The sequence below is a fragment of the Artibeus jamaicensis genome, unplaced genomic scaffold, assembly GCF_021234435.1.
Source record: "Artibeus jamaicensis isolate MK-2021 breed Jamaican fruit bat unplaced genomic scaffold, CSHL_Jam_final contig_760, whole genome shotgun sequence".
NCBI lineage: Eukaryota > Metazoa > Chordata > Mammalia > Chiroptera > Phyllostomidae > Artibeus > Artibeus jamaicensis.
This window is the reverse complement of record NW_026521955.1, coordinates 2,214,861-2,230,376: the sequence shown is the minus strand read 5'-3', so window position 1 is coordinate 2,230,376 and position 15,516 is coordinate 2,214,861. Positions and strand designations below refer to the sequence as shown.

At 37.2% G+C, this 15,516-nt stretch overlaps 1 protein-coding gene across 9 annotated transcripts in view; it reads right to left on the bottom strand.

The window, feature by feature from the left end:
- The window catches only part of MIPOL1 (mirror-image polydactyly 1), a 310,690-nt gene that overhangs the window by 288,262 nt on the left and 6,912 nt on the right, over positions 1-15,516 (bottom strand). Inside the window, exon 1 of one of the 9 annotated variants that reach the window (XM_037164776.2) lies at positions 7,379-7,465. The exons of 7 other annotated variants lie outside the window; for them this stretch is intronic. The gene's annotated coding sequence lies outside the window, so the exon portion shown is untranslated. Of the gene's footprint in view, positions 1-5,116; positions 5,136-7,378; positions 7,466-15,516 lie in introns of those variants that run through there. One more of the 9 variants, XM_037164778.2, reaches the window with a different exon arrangement.

Genomic DNA, 15,516 nt, shown 5'->3' with positions numbered 1-15,516 from the left:
TGATTTAGAATTAAAAAAAAATTTAAAACTTCACAGCACCTTCTCTAACTACATTGTGATGTTAAATCAGTAACAAAAAGTAAACCCTCACACATTCAGAAATTAAAATTCCCACATATTTAGAAATTAACAAAGCTACCGTATGCTTAGAAATTAAGAAATAATTAATGAAAAAGCTATGACATTTGGACAATATTTTCAATTCTACAATAATAAATTCCACAAAGCAAAACTTGTAAGATGCAGCTGAAGTGCTACTTGGGGACAAAATGATTTCCTTAAATACATTTAGACTCAAACTTTGGTTCTTAAAAGTCTCCCATCTTGAACAATTTAGTTCTTGACCAAACTGTTCATGGAAAAAAAAAATATGTCCGTTGTCAAACAAAACTTCAGTTCTTGATCTGACAACCCTTTCATGCTGCTACCTGTATGATTTGGTTTTCACACAAATTGCTTCTCATACAGCCTTCTGGAGTCAGAAGGCTGTTCCAAAAGCAATTTGTTTGAAAACTGAATACCCTTTGTTTGTCACCTGAGAGACGTATGGCTCATCATACAGGTAAGAGTATAAAAAAAAGTTGTCAGGTGGAGAACTGACAACCAAAGTTTTGTGGAACAACCAAGACATTTTTTCTATGAACAACTTGGTCAAGAACCGAATTGTCTGAGAACTAAGATGTTTTAGAACTGAGGTTTGACTGTATTATGAAAGGAGACTGGAAATTAATGAGCTAAGCATCCATTGTAAGAAACTGGCACTAAAGCAAGATAAACCCAAAGAAATTAGAGGGGGGAAAATTAAGAGTAAAAATCAATTAAATAGAAAATAAACATAGCATTGAGATGATCAACAAAATCTAAAGCTGGTTCTCCAAAGAAATGGATAAACTAAAAATGGAGAAAACTGATTATGAAGAAAAGAGAGAGCAAAGAGACAATATCAAGAACAATGAGAATATTATTAACATCTCTGTAGCAAAATATTTGAAAATTCAGATGTAACATACAAATTCCCAGAAAAAAATAACCCACCAAAATTGACTTAGTAGCTATAAAAAATCTGAATAATCCTAGAATTTTTAAAACAATCAGAAGAGGTAAATATTTCTGGAAATTACCATATTCTAAAATTATTATCATTCTGACTTATGGCCAAAATGGAGGCGTAGGTGGAAACAATTTGCCTCCTCGCACAACCAAGTTTAAAGACGATAAAGTTTTAGTAAAAAAAAAAAAACCACAAAACACAGAAAATTGAACTATACAGAAGTCCAACAACAAGGAACCCTTCAGTCAGACCTGTAAGAGGGGCGGAGCCAGTGACTGGCGGAGCGGGGTTGCGCAAGAAAACTCGACCAGACCGACCCAGGTGCATGGATGGCAGATCCCAGGTGTGGGGTTGCGACAGGCAGACCCAGTGAGGGCTCAAGATGGCAGGCTGACCGCAGTCCCACATTCACATGCAGATAAACCAGGCGAAGGAGTGAGCAGTGAGACAGGCCAAGCAGGCCCCAGAGGTGGGAAGCAGCAGAGGGGACTGCCATTGCCCCTCTTTGACCCTGCCCCCATTTACAGCATCACAACCCAGTGACCTGGGTGGCCCTGCCCTGGTGAACACCTAGGGCTCTGCCCCTCATACGTAACAGGCGCAAACAGATCAAAATGTTATGGCTCAAGAAGAATTCAAAGCCCCAGAGCCAATCGTTTTAAGTGACCAAGAGATAGCCAACCTATCAGATGCACAGTTCAAAACACTGGTGATCAGGATGCTCACAGAACTGGTTGATTTTAGTCACAAATTAGAGGAACAAATGAAGGCTAAACTAATTGAAATGAAGGGAAATGCACAGGAAACCAATAGTGATGGAAAGGAAACTGGGACTCAAATCAAGGGAGTGGACCAGAAGAAAGAAAAAAATGACCAAATGGAAAACAATGAAGAAACAAGAATTTTTAAAAATGAGGAGAAGCTTAGGAACCTTCATGACATCTTTAAAAGTTCCAATATCTGAATTATAGGGGTACCAGAAGGGGAAGAGAAAGAGCAACAAATGGAAAACTTATTTGAACAAATAACAAAGGAGAACTTCCCCAATCTGGCAAAGGAAATAGACTTCCAGGAAATCCAGAAAGCTCAGACAGTCCCAAAGAAGTTGGACCCAAGGAGGAACACACCAAGGCACATCATAATTACATTAGCCAAGATTAAAATGAAGGAGAGAATCCTAGAAGCAGTAAGAGATAAGGGACAGTCACCTACAAAGGAGTTCCCATCAGACTGTCAGCTGATTTCTCAAAAGAGACCTTACAGGCAAGAAGGGGCTGGTAAGAAGTATTCCAAGTCATGAAATCCAAAGACCTACAACCAAGATTACTCTATACAGCAAAGCTCTCATTTAGAATGGAAGGACAGATAAAGTGCTTCTCAGATAAGATCAAGTTCAAGAAGTTCATCATCACCAAGCCCTTATTATATGAAATATTAAAGGGACTTATCTAGGAAAAAGAAGAGAAAAGGACATGTGAACAGTGAAAGGACAGCAAACTCACAGTTATTAAGAACCACACCTAAAACAAAAGCAAACTAAGAGGACAGCTAGATCAGGAGCAGAACCATAGAAATGGAAATCACATGGAGGGTTAAGCAACAGGGGAGTGGGAGGAGGAGAAGAGGGGGAAAGTAGAGAGAATAAGTAGCATAGACGGTAGGTAGAAAATAGACAGGGGAGGGTAAGAACAGTATGAGAAATACAGAATCTAGAACTTGAGACACGTCGACATAAACTAAAGGGGGGGAATGGTAGGAAAGGGGTGTGCAGGGTGGAGGGGAATGAAGGGGAGAAATAGGACAACTGTAATGGCATAATCAATAAAATATATTTTAAAGAAATAAAATTATCATTCTAATCTTATCTGGAATTATTTCAATCTTACTTAAAAATTTCAGAGAGTAGAAGATAATAGCAAAATCTGTATGAGAATAGCAAACATCTTGATACAAAATCCATATAAGAATAGTACAAGAAATAGGGGGGTTCCAGCCAAGGTAAAGGCAAAGGTAGAAATCCTTCGCTTCCTCACACAACCAAAAGGAGAATAACAACCAATCTAAAATCAATAAACAACCAAAAGCACCAGAAAATCAAACTGCATAGACCTCTGACAACCAAGGAATTAAATTAAAAACATTAACCCGAACAACCAGACCTCACGGGCAGACTCAGAAAAACCTGGCAACCCAGCAAACCATAGGGGTGAAGCTGGCTACTGAGCTTTGCAGGAGGACTGACTTAAGGGGAAAACTGAGACTCAGAGCTGACTGTGAGGTACAGCTGGGGTGTTCTGGTGTCCCAGTCTCACAAGGGAGTTCCTTGAAAAGTGTACTAGAGAGAAGGCAAGCCACACTGTTCCCTCTCTGGGCCCTCCCACAATGAGCAGCAAAGAGGATTGCCCTGCCTGGGTGAATACCTAAGGCTCCGCCCCCTTACAACCTATCAGCTGCACCATGACAAAGAAATACGGCCCAAATGAAAGAACAGAGCAAAGCCTCAGAAAGAGAACTAAGCGAGGAGGAGACCGCCAACCTACCTAATGGAGAATTTAAAGCTCTGATAATCAAAATGCTCACAGATCTGATTGAGCCTGGTTGAAAAATGAAAAAAACAAATGAAGGATACCCGAAGTGACATAAAGGAAAACATTCAGAGAACCAACAGTGACAGGGAGGAAATCAAGACTCAAAACAATTTGGAACAAAAGAAAGAAACAAACATCCATTCAGAAGAAAAGAAAGAAACAAGAATTTAAAAAAATGAACAGAGACTTAGGAATCTCTGGGACATCTTCAAAAGTTCCAATATCCAAATTATAGGAGTGGCAGAAGGAAAAGAACAGCAGCAAGACATTGAAAACTTATTTGAACAAATAATGAAGGAAAACATCCCCAATCCGGGGAAGGAAATAAGACTTTCAGGAAGTCCAGGAAGCCCAGAGAGTCCCAAAGAAGTTAGACACAAAAAGGAACACACCAAGGCACATTATCATTAAGTTACCCAGGATTAAATATAAGAGAGAATCCTAAAAAGAGCAAGAGAAAAGGGGACAGTTACCTACAAAGGAGTTCCCATCAGGCTATCAGCTGATTTCTCAAAAAGAAACCTTGCAGGCAAGAAGGGGCTGGAAAGAAGTATTCCAAGTCATGAAAGGCAAGGACCTACATCCAAGATTACTCTATCCAGCAAAGCTTTCATTTAGAATGGAAGGGCAGATAAACTGCTTCCCAGATAAGGTCAAGTTAAAGGAGCTCAACATCACCAAGCCATTATTATATGAAATGTTAAAGGGACTTATGTTAGAAAAGGAAGATCAAAAATTTGAACAGTAAAATGACAACAAACTCACAACTATCAACAAATGAACCTAAAAGAAAAACAATGAAAACAAAAACTAAGCAAACAACCAGAACAGGAACAGAATCAGAGAAATGGACATCGCACAGAGGGATTTCAGCGGGGAGGGGGAAGGGAGGAATGGCGTGGGGGAGTACAGGGAAGAAGCATAATTAGTAGGCATAAAATAGACAGGGAAAGATAAAAAATGGTACAGGAAACAGAGGACTCAGAGAACTTATATGTACAACCCATGGACATGAACTAAGGGCAGGGGATGCTGAAGGGTTGGGGAGCAGGGTGGAGGGGGAATAAAGGAGAAAAATTGGGAAAACTGTAACAGCATAATCAATAAAAAATACTTTAAAAATAGTACAAGAAATAAAAAGAAGCAAATTTTATTAATAAACACATGTAAAATGCATTAAAATATTAACAAACAGAAACCAGAAATATAGGAACAGCAATAACGTATTGTGACTAGGCTGTGTTTATTCCATTGCAGATTTATTCCATATTTGAAAGTAAATTAATGCACTAACAATGCAGAAGAACATCAATGGACAGGCAAAAGTCTACAGACAGAGATCAAGCACTTGATAAAATCCCACATTTCTTAAAAACAACTATTTATATTATTAGAAAATGTAATAATTCTATAGTAGGTATCTTTAAACAAACCACCACCAAGAAAAAAGCTCTACAAATGGTAAAACATTACAAACCATTCCCTTGATACTGGAACACATCAAGAATCTTGGCTGTTCACACTTCTTTCAACAGTTATGTTTAAGGTCTTTGCCATTCGACAAAGAAAAAACCCTAGGGAAAAATACAGCTTAATTAAGAGATAAAAAAGAAAACCTAAGTATATGGAGATATTTACATGGATTATGGACTAGAAAACTGAAAATTACAAAGTGTCAGTTATATTCGAATTAAGTGCAGCCAAGCCGGTTAGGAGTTAGGGGCAGAGTGGGTGGGTACAGGACTCTATGAGGGCCACGAAACCTCACTGGAATAAGTTAGAAGTATGATGCCAGGAAACTAAAGTCTCCATATGTTACTCTTTACAGATACCTGGAAATTTAAAAATATTCCTCAGTAACATCTACTATACATGCAGTTAGTTGCCCTTAATTAAAATTAAGAAGATAACATCTGGCACCTTTCTGGGGCTACATCACCTAATTTTGAAATCCATAAACATGCTTACCAAGAAAATGATGGTTCAGAAGTGAAAACAAGAACTACAGAAAACTGAAAAATGTTTTACAAAACCTTTTTTAGATATGTTTCCTTCAACTAGTGAAAGAAAATTAGTATTTTTAATCTGTTTCTGTATAATACTTTTAAGATCATAAAATCTATTTCTCCCTACCCTCACTAAATAAATGTTTGACCAATATTTACAGGTTGAAAAAGCTACCCACTTACACTATACATACCTCCATGAGAGCACTTGTCACAGGGTATATAAATTATTCACTTACCTGTCCCTCCCAATTAAGCAATCTGAATTGAAGAAGGCTTGTATTTCTCATTATTATTTCTGACTCATAACACTTAAGAAATGTATTCTGTATTAATAAAATCTCAGTTTATAGATTAGACTCTAAGAAATGTTAATCGACCAGGTTATAATTTGACAACTAGGAAGAAGCAAAGCTACTCAATTTATTTATTCAGCAAATATTTATTGTTCTAGGTCCTAGATTCTAGGACTAAAACCTAGATCTTCTGATTCCTAATGCAGAGTTCTTTTCATAAACAGAAAAAAAACTTCCTTTTTTGAGAATGAAATCACTTTCAAATGACTATAGCAGGGGAGGAGAAACTCTTATTAAAGAACTCACTACTGAACCAAAAAGAGACAATCCCTTGCTAATTCAAACTTTTCATTTAGATGTCCTCTATAAAATAATCAGTTAAAACAAGCATTAAAGCTATAGCAACATAGCAATACTGGGAGAAACAAATTTTAAAGTTACTAAGCACTTAAGTAAATTCTTTAACTTAAAAATAACTTTAATTCAGGACAGTTGACATTTTCAAGGAGTAATTTCCTAGACCATTTTTTCTCAGTTGTAAGCACCAAAATGTAAAACCTGTGTATCTGTAATCACACTGTTAAATAAAAACACCTTTTATATAGAACTTACACAATTCCAAGCATTTTATGCCCCATCAACAAGTTTGAAATCCAGTTTTTTTCTACAGCTTCCTCACACACACATAATGTGTGACACTATTTTTTTTTTTAGTAATTCACCTTTTATTGAGCATTGCAAAATAGTCACCTAAGTTTTCATAGGGGGAATACTTTTTAATATTTCCATTAGTTTATTAATATTTAATAAAATATTTGATTGATGATCACAGATATAATTGATATAAACAAGTTTTGAGACAAACACAAGTAACTCTTGTTAAGTACATAAATAAACTGAACCAGTAGGAGCAGAAGTATCTACAAGAGAAATGCACTAACCTGAGTACTAAGCATACCACAGGCATCCATCAGTATGTTTATACAAAGGGAATGAAGAACTCACGTTATTTTAGTAAATCATTAAGTAGAAGACATTTAAGGTAATTTAAACTGTAGAGTGACTACTTAAAAAAGTTTTTGGCCATTAGGGTACTGACAAAGTATAAGGATGGACCAAGACAAACTTGGCAACTCTATCAAGAAAAGAAACCACTGTACACATTCCCCACAGATGACTAGTAAACAACATAGGGAATAAAATTCTATTTCACTTAAAGTTATATCACAAACACAAATTATTTAGTTGTATTAATATATGGGTTCCTTAAGTTTAATCTAATACACCTTGGATATATAGCAGGTTTGGTTCTAGACTACTGCAAAAAAGGTAAGTCACATAAAGTTTTTTATTTCCCAGTACATAAAAAAGTTATGTTTATACTATACTGTAGTTTATTAAGTATGCAATAACATTATGTCTAAAAAATGTGTATACCTTAATTAAAAAATACTTGGTTGCTAAAAATGCTAACCGTCATCCGAGTCTCAGCAAGTCATAATCTTTTTGATGGTGGAGGATCTTGTCTTCAATTTGTTAAAAAACAAAATATCTGCGAAGTGGAATAAAGAGAAGAGCAATAAAAGGAATATGCCTGTATCTCATCAGATAACTGTGCTGGTGCTGACCTTGTTTTTTATTAGAGCAATAACATTAGTAAATACACAGCTCCATCTAGTGGGAAAATATACAAACATGTCCAGAGCTTATGTTTTAGTCTTTGACTAATTTCACAGCAAACTAAACAAAATTGACTTTTAAAAAGGCCAGCTTTTCACTCCTAACAGGTAATTACATTTTTCCTAATCAACTTGCTAACAAACACTGTCCACTTGATTGGTGATATTTTCAAATAATGAGGATTTCTTCAACATCTTCTAACAAATTTTTTCGTAAGAAAAAGCATGGTGGCTGTTTATTCTGCAAAGGAAACAATATTCGTGTTGTTCCTTTAAAGAGAATAATATACACAAAACTCACTCCACAGGGATACAAGTATGAATGAGACAAGCAAATGCTAATGTAAAACTGTCTTCAAAGTCCCTATGGTAGTAATAAAAAACAGTTAGGGAGATACAAACAAAAACATAAGCAGGGTTTCTAAACATTTTGTTGACCTTTCCCAAATAATACAAAAAAAATGAAATATTTTTGTATTTCAAAAAATTTTTTGAAAAATGTTTATGGTGTAAAGACTCAAAGAATATTAAAAGTCCCCTCTTCAATAACTATTTTTAAATACCTATACTCTTAAAACAATGTAAAAACATTTTAATTACTGATATCACTAAACTTCAAATCAAACTCTATTTCTGCATACAAAAGTATATAAATTTAACTTAATAAAAGCCTACTAAAATAAGGCACCAGAATGAAGAGTAGCAATCAATGGTAACATACAGATTTTTCCCCTTAATAATTTTATTTCCATAACCTACATGAATTCAATATATAATTTAAGCATATTTCTCTTTATATTGTTAATTTAATTAAAATCAATGTTAATTAGTTCACTATTCTGTAACGTCAATTCACATGAATAATAAGGCTATCATACATTAATACTATAATAAGGACTTAGGATTTAATAAAGCTCTAATTTATATCTCTAGTGCCTGTTGAGCACAGTACTTAGTAAAAAAATATATGTTTTAAGTGAAAGATCCAATGTAAAATTTTTGATGATGTTGGCTTATTTTAGAAACTAACATTTTCAACTTTATAACTTTCCTTTGTTTAGAGTGCTTATTTTATCAAATCAAATTGTCTTTAATTTTCTTCCTTTCGGGTGCCCTGGGAAGCTAAAAATTTGAAACAATGTACTTGCTTTAATAAAGTAGTTTTTAGAAACTACTTTTGCAGACTTTTGTCCTGACCTGCGTGGGTAACAACAGTATCAATTGCTGGAAGAAAGGGAATAAGCTTGCTAAAGTAAGAATCATATTCCACCGGTAACCCAATAAAAGTCTTCTGCTATCCTTGTAATTGTCAGATACTCAAAGTTCCTGGTTTATCAAAAGTACCATCTTACCTAGACCCTAGTACTTGTTTATTCTGTTTACAGGAATAAGAAATAAAACTGTTTCCTTTTCAGATAAGGGTGGAATTTTTTCCTAAGAGAGTTTTGTTCAAAAATTAGGAAGGCCTCCGATTATTCAGAAATTAGGAAGCCTTAAGACAGTGGGTGAACTCAAAGACTGCTGGCTCTCTCCCACAAAAAAAAAACAACTAGAAAAAAGAGAGGGCATCACGGACCCATGGAGTCAACCAAAAACTTCAAGAAATTCATGTAAGTGTTAGCTGTCTTGAAGGAAGCTTGTGGGAGAGGACTATTCAGCCTTGAGTGAAGAGCAAACACTAGTGATGCTGGAGATGAAGTGAGAGAAAAATGTGTGTAGCTCACATCTCCTGCCATGTTGCCTTAGAACAATTTGTGTCTGCCCCACCAATAACCCAATAACCCAAGCTGCAAGTGCAATGGGGTAATATTAAGGGAGGGCGAAAATCTTACCGGGGTAATGAAAACAGATGGGGGCTGTCTTAGAACACTTGGGCTTCTATAATAAAAATACCATAGAGTAGATAGCTTACAAACAACAGATATTTGCTTATTAAAGATTGTATTTATTTTATTTTTAGACAGAGGGGAAGGGAGGGAGAGAGAGAGAAACATCAATGTGTGGTTTCTTCTCACTCACCCCCTACTAGCACCTGGCCCGCAACCCAGGCATGTGCCTTGACTGGGAATCAAACAGGCGACCCTGTGGTTCACAGGCCTGCATTCAATCCACTGAGTCACATCAACCAGGGTGGACATTTCTCATAGTTCTGGAACCTGAAGTCTGAGGTCAGCGCCAGCACAGTTGAGTTCTGGTAAGAGTCCCCTCCTGGGCTGCAGACTTCCCACTTCTCACAGTATTCTCACATGGTAGAGAGTGGAGAGGGGAAGCAAGCTCTCTTGTGACTCTTAGAAGAGCATTAATTCCTCTGGGCTGTGCCCTTATGACCTTTTGGAATCTTAATTATCTCCCAAAGGCTCCACATCTTAATAGGGAGTAAGGGTTTCAACATATGAATGGTGGAGGGCAGAGCACATTTAATTTTTTACAAGATCTAACCATCATTAATTTATTCCACCTTTACCCCTTCCAAACACCAGACTGACTGACATATAACCACAGCAGTTAATGCTCCGGAATAAACAAGAAAACTGCATTTCCTACCTGTCTTTACATTTGAGTCATGTGACTGAGTTGTATTCAATAGCAAAAGTAGTGTGGGTGGAATTGATACAAGTTAATTTCAAGATGCACCTTCAGGGCATTCTATGATATCCTTTAGCCCTTTTTTGCCCTCCTGCAACAACCTTAAAAATCATACTTGAGGTAGTGAGCTTACAAGGTAGAAGAACTCTGATCTGTAAGCCAAATTCCACTTGGTTGAGAAATAAACTTGTGTGTTTTAAGTCCCAACTTGGGGGTTATTATTGCAACACAGCCTTTCTGATCCTAGTACACAACTCAGAGACTGCCATCTTCTCCGTCCAATTCTAACCACAGATCATTGGTACAGTAACAACAAATGTGCAACAGTGATCTATCTGGTAGTGCTTGAAGTTCTGTACCTTCAAGCTCATCCCATCCTCCCTCTTCCAAAAATACACATTCATTCTCTCTTTTTTTCTCCTCTCATCCTCTCTCTCCCCAACTCACTCACACTTCATTGCCAGATCTTAAAACTAAGTATTTCTCAAAAATAACAGGAAACATTTTTCCATATAATTACCTTTCAATCTCTTGACAACTCATTTGGAAGATTTCAAAGGGCTTAAAATCATTAATTCCTTTAAAACAAATATGCTGGTTATACTCTAACTATAGTCTCTAGAAGTCAGAGCTGATCCAATATTAATGTCAAATGATACTGAATTCTTGATTTTGTACAGATTGCTAATGACAAAAAAAATTAAAGCTATAAATTCTAGACACTGCCCAAATGACTATATCCTATAAAAAATAGTCAAGAATACACTAAAGCAAAAGTAGAAAGGAAAAAAGATCACCCCTTATACTTTCTACCAAAATATAAACTATTCTTAAAACCTTAGTATGGTGACTTGGTCATTTTTGTTTTATATATTTATATATGTGTACTCAATATCTATACTATGTGATTTTTTCCTGCAATATTATATCACAAACATTTTTCTTCTAATGATTTTAATGGTTGTTCAATACTTGACTGATGGCAATATCATATTCTGTTACAAATAGCACTAAAAGGAACACCTTTATGGCTGCTTTTAAAAATACCATTAACATTGAATGTGGGAATGTTAAAAAGTAGTTAAAATTTTTATCCACTAATAGGCAAATAATATGGTCCTTTGTTTTTCATAAAATACTTAAAAACATACTTTAGAAGACAATGATTCCAAAAAAATCTTTAGTGAAGAAAATAATTTCTGTAATATCTAAGATACACTTACGTGTAGATCAAATATGAGCTTTCAGGCCAACCAGTTAGTAATCACGTGACAAAGTATTTCAATAAAATTTTAAATCTAAGATGATTAACAAATCAAAACATAGGCATTTAAAGATGTAAACTTTGATTTTAATTTAAATGGAAATAAAATTAATCATCCGCATGAAATAAAGACAATAGGAATTAAGCCACTGAAATCTGAAGCTGCATTTCTCACCAATGAAGAATGACAAAGAAACTCGGTGAGCTTCTCTGTAAGAACTCCCTAAGCGGTAGTTCACTTACCCAAATGAATTAGGATCATCTTGCCCACTGGGCCAGCTCATGCCACTGAATAAAATGTTCTACTTTGAGATATCATAAGCTCCATCACACAATACCTGCAGCTCCCAATCTGGTAATGTTATCTGACATAAATTAAGGAAACGGTTCAATTTACATTAAATTTAAAAGATAATAAAGGTATTAAAGTACTAATTAGTTTCAAGACATGCTGCTTTAAAAATCTGCCATACTTCAGAAAGTATTTCACAAAACGAAGGAATTTAAACATTTAGAAAATGTTTAGATTACATGCATATGACTGAGAATGCAAAACAGCATTTCAACACTTGAATACAAATAGTATCTATAAGAAATTACCATTCAAATCCAACTAAGTAATAATGCAAAAAGTTTTCTCATTGCGTGATGAAAAATTTTATCATTGTATCCTAACATAAATTGACATGATCTTAGGTCATCCTTAATAAGACATACTTCTTAAGATCAGAACATTATTTAAAATAAATAAATACATAAATAACAAAATACACACCATAGTGGACGAAAACCTTTTTCTCAATCCTCTTAAAATCCCTGGTTGGAACTGAATATTAAACTAACAACACAGATTAACAGGACAAATGCATACAAATTTATTTCATGTAAGTTTTACATGGCAAAAGAGCCTTCACAAGCAAATAACGACCCCAGAAATAGTTAAGCCTAAACCGTCTTATACTAGGTCTGAGGAAAACTGGAAAACATGGTAGGACAAAGGGTATAGGAGCCAAGAGTAGTAAACTGGGGGAAACATAGCAAGGCCTGTCCCTTTGGATCCTCTGAGTCTCCTTATCCTTCTGTCTTTGGGGATAAGGATGCTCCTTCCTTATGGGTATATGGAGGGCACCTCTCACAAGAGGGTCATATGTGACCTGCTTCAGGGAGAAGAGGGAGATCAGAGAGTACTTCTTGAACCTGCCATTTGCCAAATTTTTTCAGCTTAAAATACTTTACACACACACGCATATAATTTCTGTAAGTTTATTTCTCAGTTATATTTTATTGACCATGTTATTACAGTTGTCCCAATTTTTCCCCCTCTGCCCCTCTCCAAGCACTAACTCCCTTGGGTAACACCCACACCTCTGTTCATGTCCATGGGTCATGTATATAAGTTCTTGGGCCACTCCACTTCCTGTACTGTAACTTACATCCCCACAGCTATTCTGCAAACTTCCTGTTTGTATTTTTTAACACCCTCACCTCTTCATCATTTCCCCACAACTCCATCTGGCAACCATCAAAACATTTTCTGTATCCTTAATTCTGTCTGTTTTTGTTTGCTTACTTTGTTCTCCAGCTTCAACTGTTGATAGGTAAGTATTTATTGCCACTTTATTGTTAATAGTCTTGATGCTCTTTTTTGCCTTTAAGTAAGTCCCTTTAACATTTTATATAATAATAGTTTGGTGATGAGATGATGAACTCCCTTAGTTTTTTTTTCTTGTCTGGGAAGCTCTCCATCTGCCCTTCAATTATAAATGACATCTTCACTGGGCAGAGTATTCTTGGTTGTAGGCTCCTGCTCTTCATGACTTGGAATATTTCTTACCAATCCCTTCTAGCCTGCAAAGTTTCTTTTGAGTAACCACCTAACCATCTCATGGGAACTCTCCTATACGTAATCAACTGCCTTTCTCTTGCTGCTTTTTAAGATTCTTTATCTTTAACCTTTGGCATTTTCGTTATTTGCATCCACCCTGTCTGGGACTCTCTGTGCTTCCTAGACTTATATGTCTATTTTATTCACCAAATTAAGGGAGTCTTCCTTCATTTTTTTTCATATAGATTTCCAATTACTTCCCCCCCTCCTTCTGGCACCCCTAATATGTGAATGTTGGAATGCTTGAAGCTGTTCCAGAGAAAGCTTACACCGTCTGCATTCTCCTGAATTCTTTTACCCTCTTATTGTTCTGACTGGTTGTCTTTGGCTTCCTTATGTTCAAAACCATTGATTTGATTCTTGGCTTCATCCACTCTACTGTTGTATCCCTATAAATTGTTTCTTATTCCAATCAGTGTATCCTTCATTTGTGACAGGATGTTTTATGCTGTTGAGATCCTCACAAACTTCCCTCAGCATCCTTATAAACAATGTTTTGAACTATGCATCTGATAGATTGCTTAGCTCAGTTTTGTTTAGTTCTTTCTCTGGAGTTTTGATCTGTTCTTTCATTTGGGCCACATTCCTTTGCCTCCTTGTTTTGGCAGCAGCCTCCTTATATTCATTTCTAAGTCTCTGATAGAGGTGCTATGACTCCCTCCCTATCTTGGTAGCATGGCCTAATGTAGTACGTGTCCTGTAGGGTCACAGGACACCTACTACATTAGGTAATAGTGGTACAGCCTCCCCTATTACCTAAGCTGTACACTCAAGGTACACCCTCCATGTAAAATAAGTACATCCTCCTCCTGTAGCAGAACCTTGGTTGCTGTTGGCAGGTCAATGGGAAAGATTTACCTAAGCCAGTCAGCTGCAACGACTGGCTGTGACCACTGACCAACCTCTACCCTCTGTGGAGGATCAGCTATTTAAGGGCAGGGTGGTGGTGCTTCTTTGTGGTCTGTAGCTGTCAACTGGGTATGCAGGCTCTGGGTTTCCTGGGTTATGCAGGACAATGTCATCCCTCACATGTATTCTGCCAGGGCTACACTGCACCAGCTATAAAGCAATCAGGGATGGCTGCTACTTGTGCTGGGATTACAGCTTGACCAGGCTGGCGAAGTCAAGCTGTAAATCGAGGCTGGCTGCAGCCAGTGCCAGGCCTGGAGCCACTTGATAAGAGCTACGGAAGTGGCCTGGCTGGTGTGGCTCAGTGGACTGAATGCTGTCCTGCAAGCCAGAGGGTCACTGGTTAGATTCCCAGTCAGGGCACATGCCTAGGGTGTAGCCACATCATTGGCGGGGGCATGAGAGAGGCAACTAATCGATGTATCTCTCTCTCTCTCACACATTGCTGTTCCTCTACTTTTCTCCCTCCCTTTCCCTTTCTGAAAGCTAATAAATAAAATCTTATATATACAAAAAAAGAGGCATAAAGGCTAGGGGTATACTGAGGCTGGCTGTTGCTTGTTTGATAGGATTTAGGAAGTTGTGAAGCATGAGCCATGACCAGCCATAAATGTGGAAAAGCCACTGTTAATGCCATCCCTTGGTTGGGCTGGCAAGTTGGCTGGGACAGAGCCTCAAGAGATCTCCAGGGCAGGGCAAAAAGTGTTAGCCAGGATAACAGTGTTAGTTAGAGTCTCAGATATTGCTCCTGCCCACTGGCTCTGTAGGGGAGGGTTTAGAAAAGGGACAATGGCCTCTGCCCACCTTTCTATCTGGGAGACAACTGTCACCCAGCCCCTGCCTTGATGCCAGATACTGCAGTTCTTCCCTGTATGTCTCCGGTGCCTTTCAAGCTGCTATCCTAGCACTGGAGCTCAGAGGAAGTGAGTCTGAGTAAGCCTGTGTGTGTTCTTTAAGGGGAACTGCTTGGGACTCCAGAAATTTCTTCCACTGACTCAATCCCTGCTGGGGTTTGCAGCCTGAAGTTACGGGGACTTATCTTCCTGGGACCGTAACCCTGAATGGAGGGGCCTGATGTGCAGCTGGAGCTCCTGGCTGCCAAAATATCCCTCCCAAATTTTTATCCACCACATGTGGATGTGGGACCGGCCCATTTCACATCCCCACCCCTCCTACCAGTCTGATTGGATGTGGTTTCTTTAATTCCATAATTGTCAGACTTCCATTCAACTCAATTTCTGACTGTTCTGAA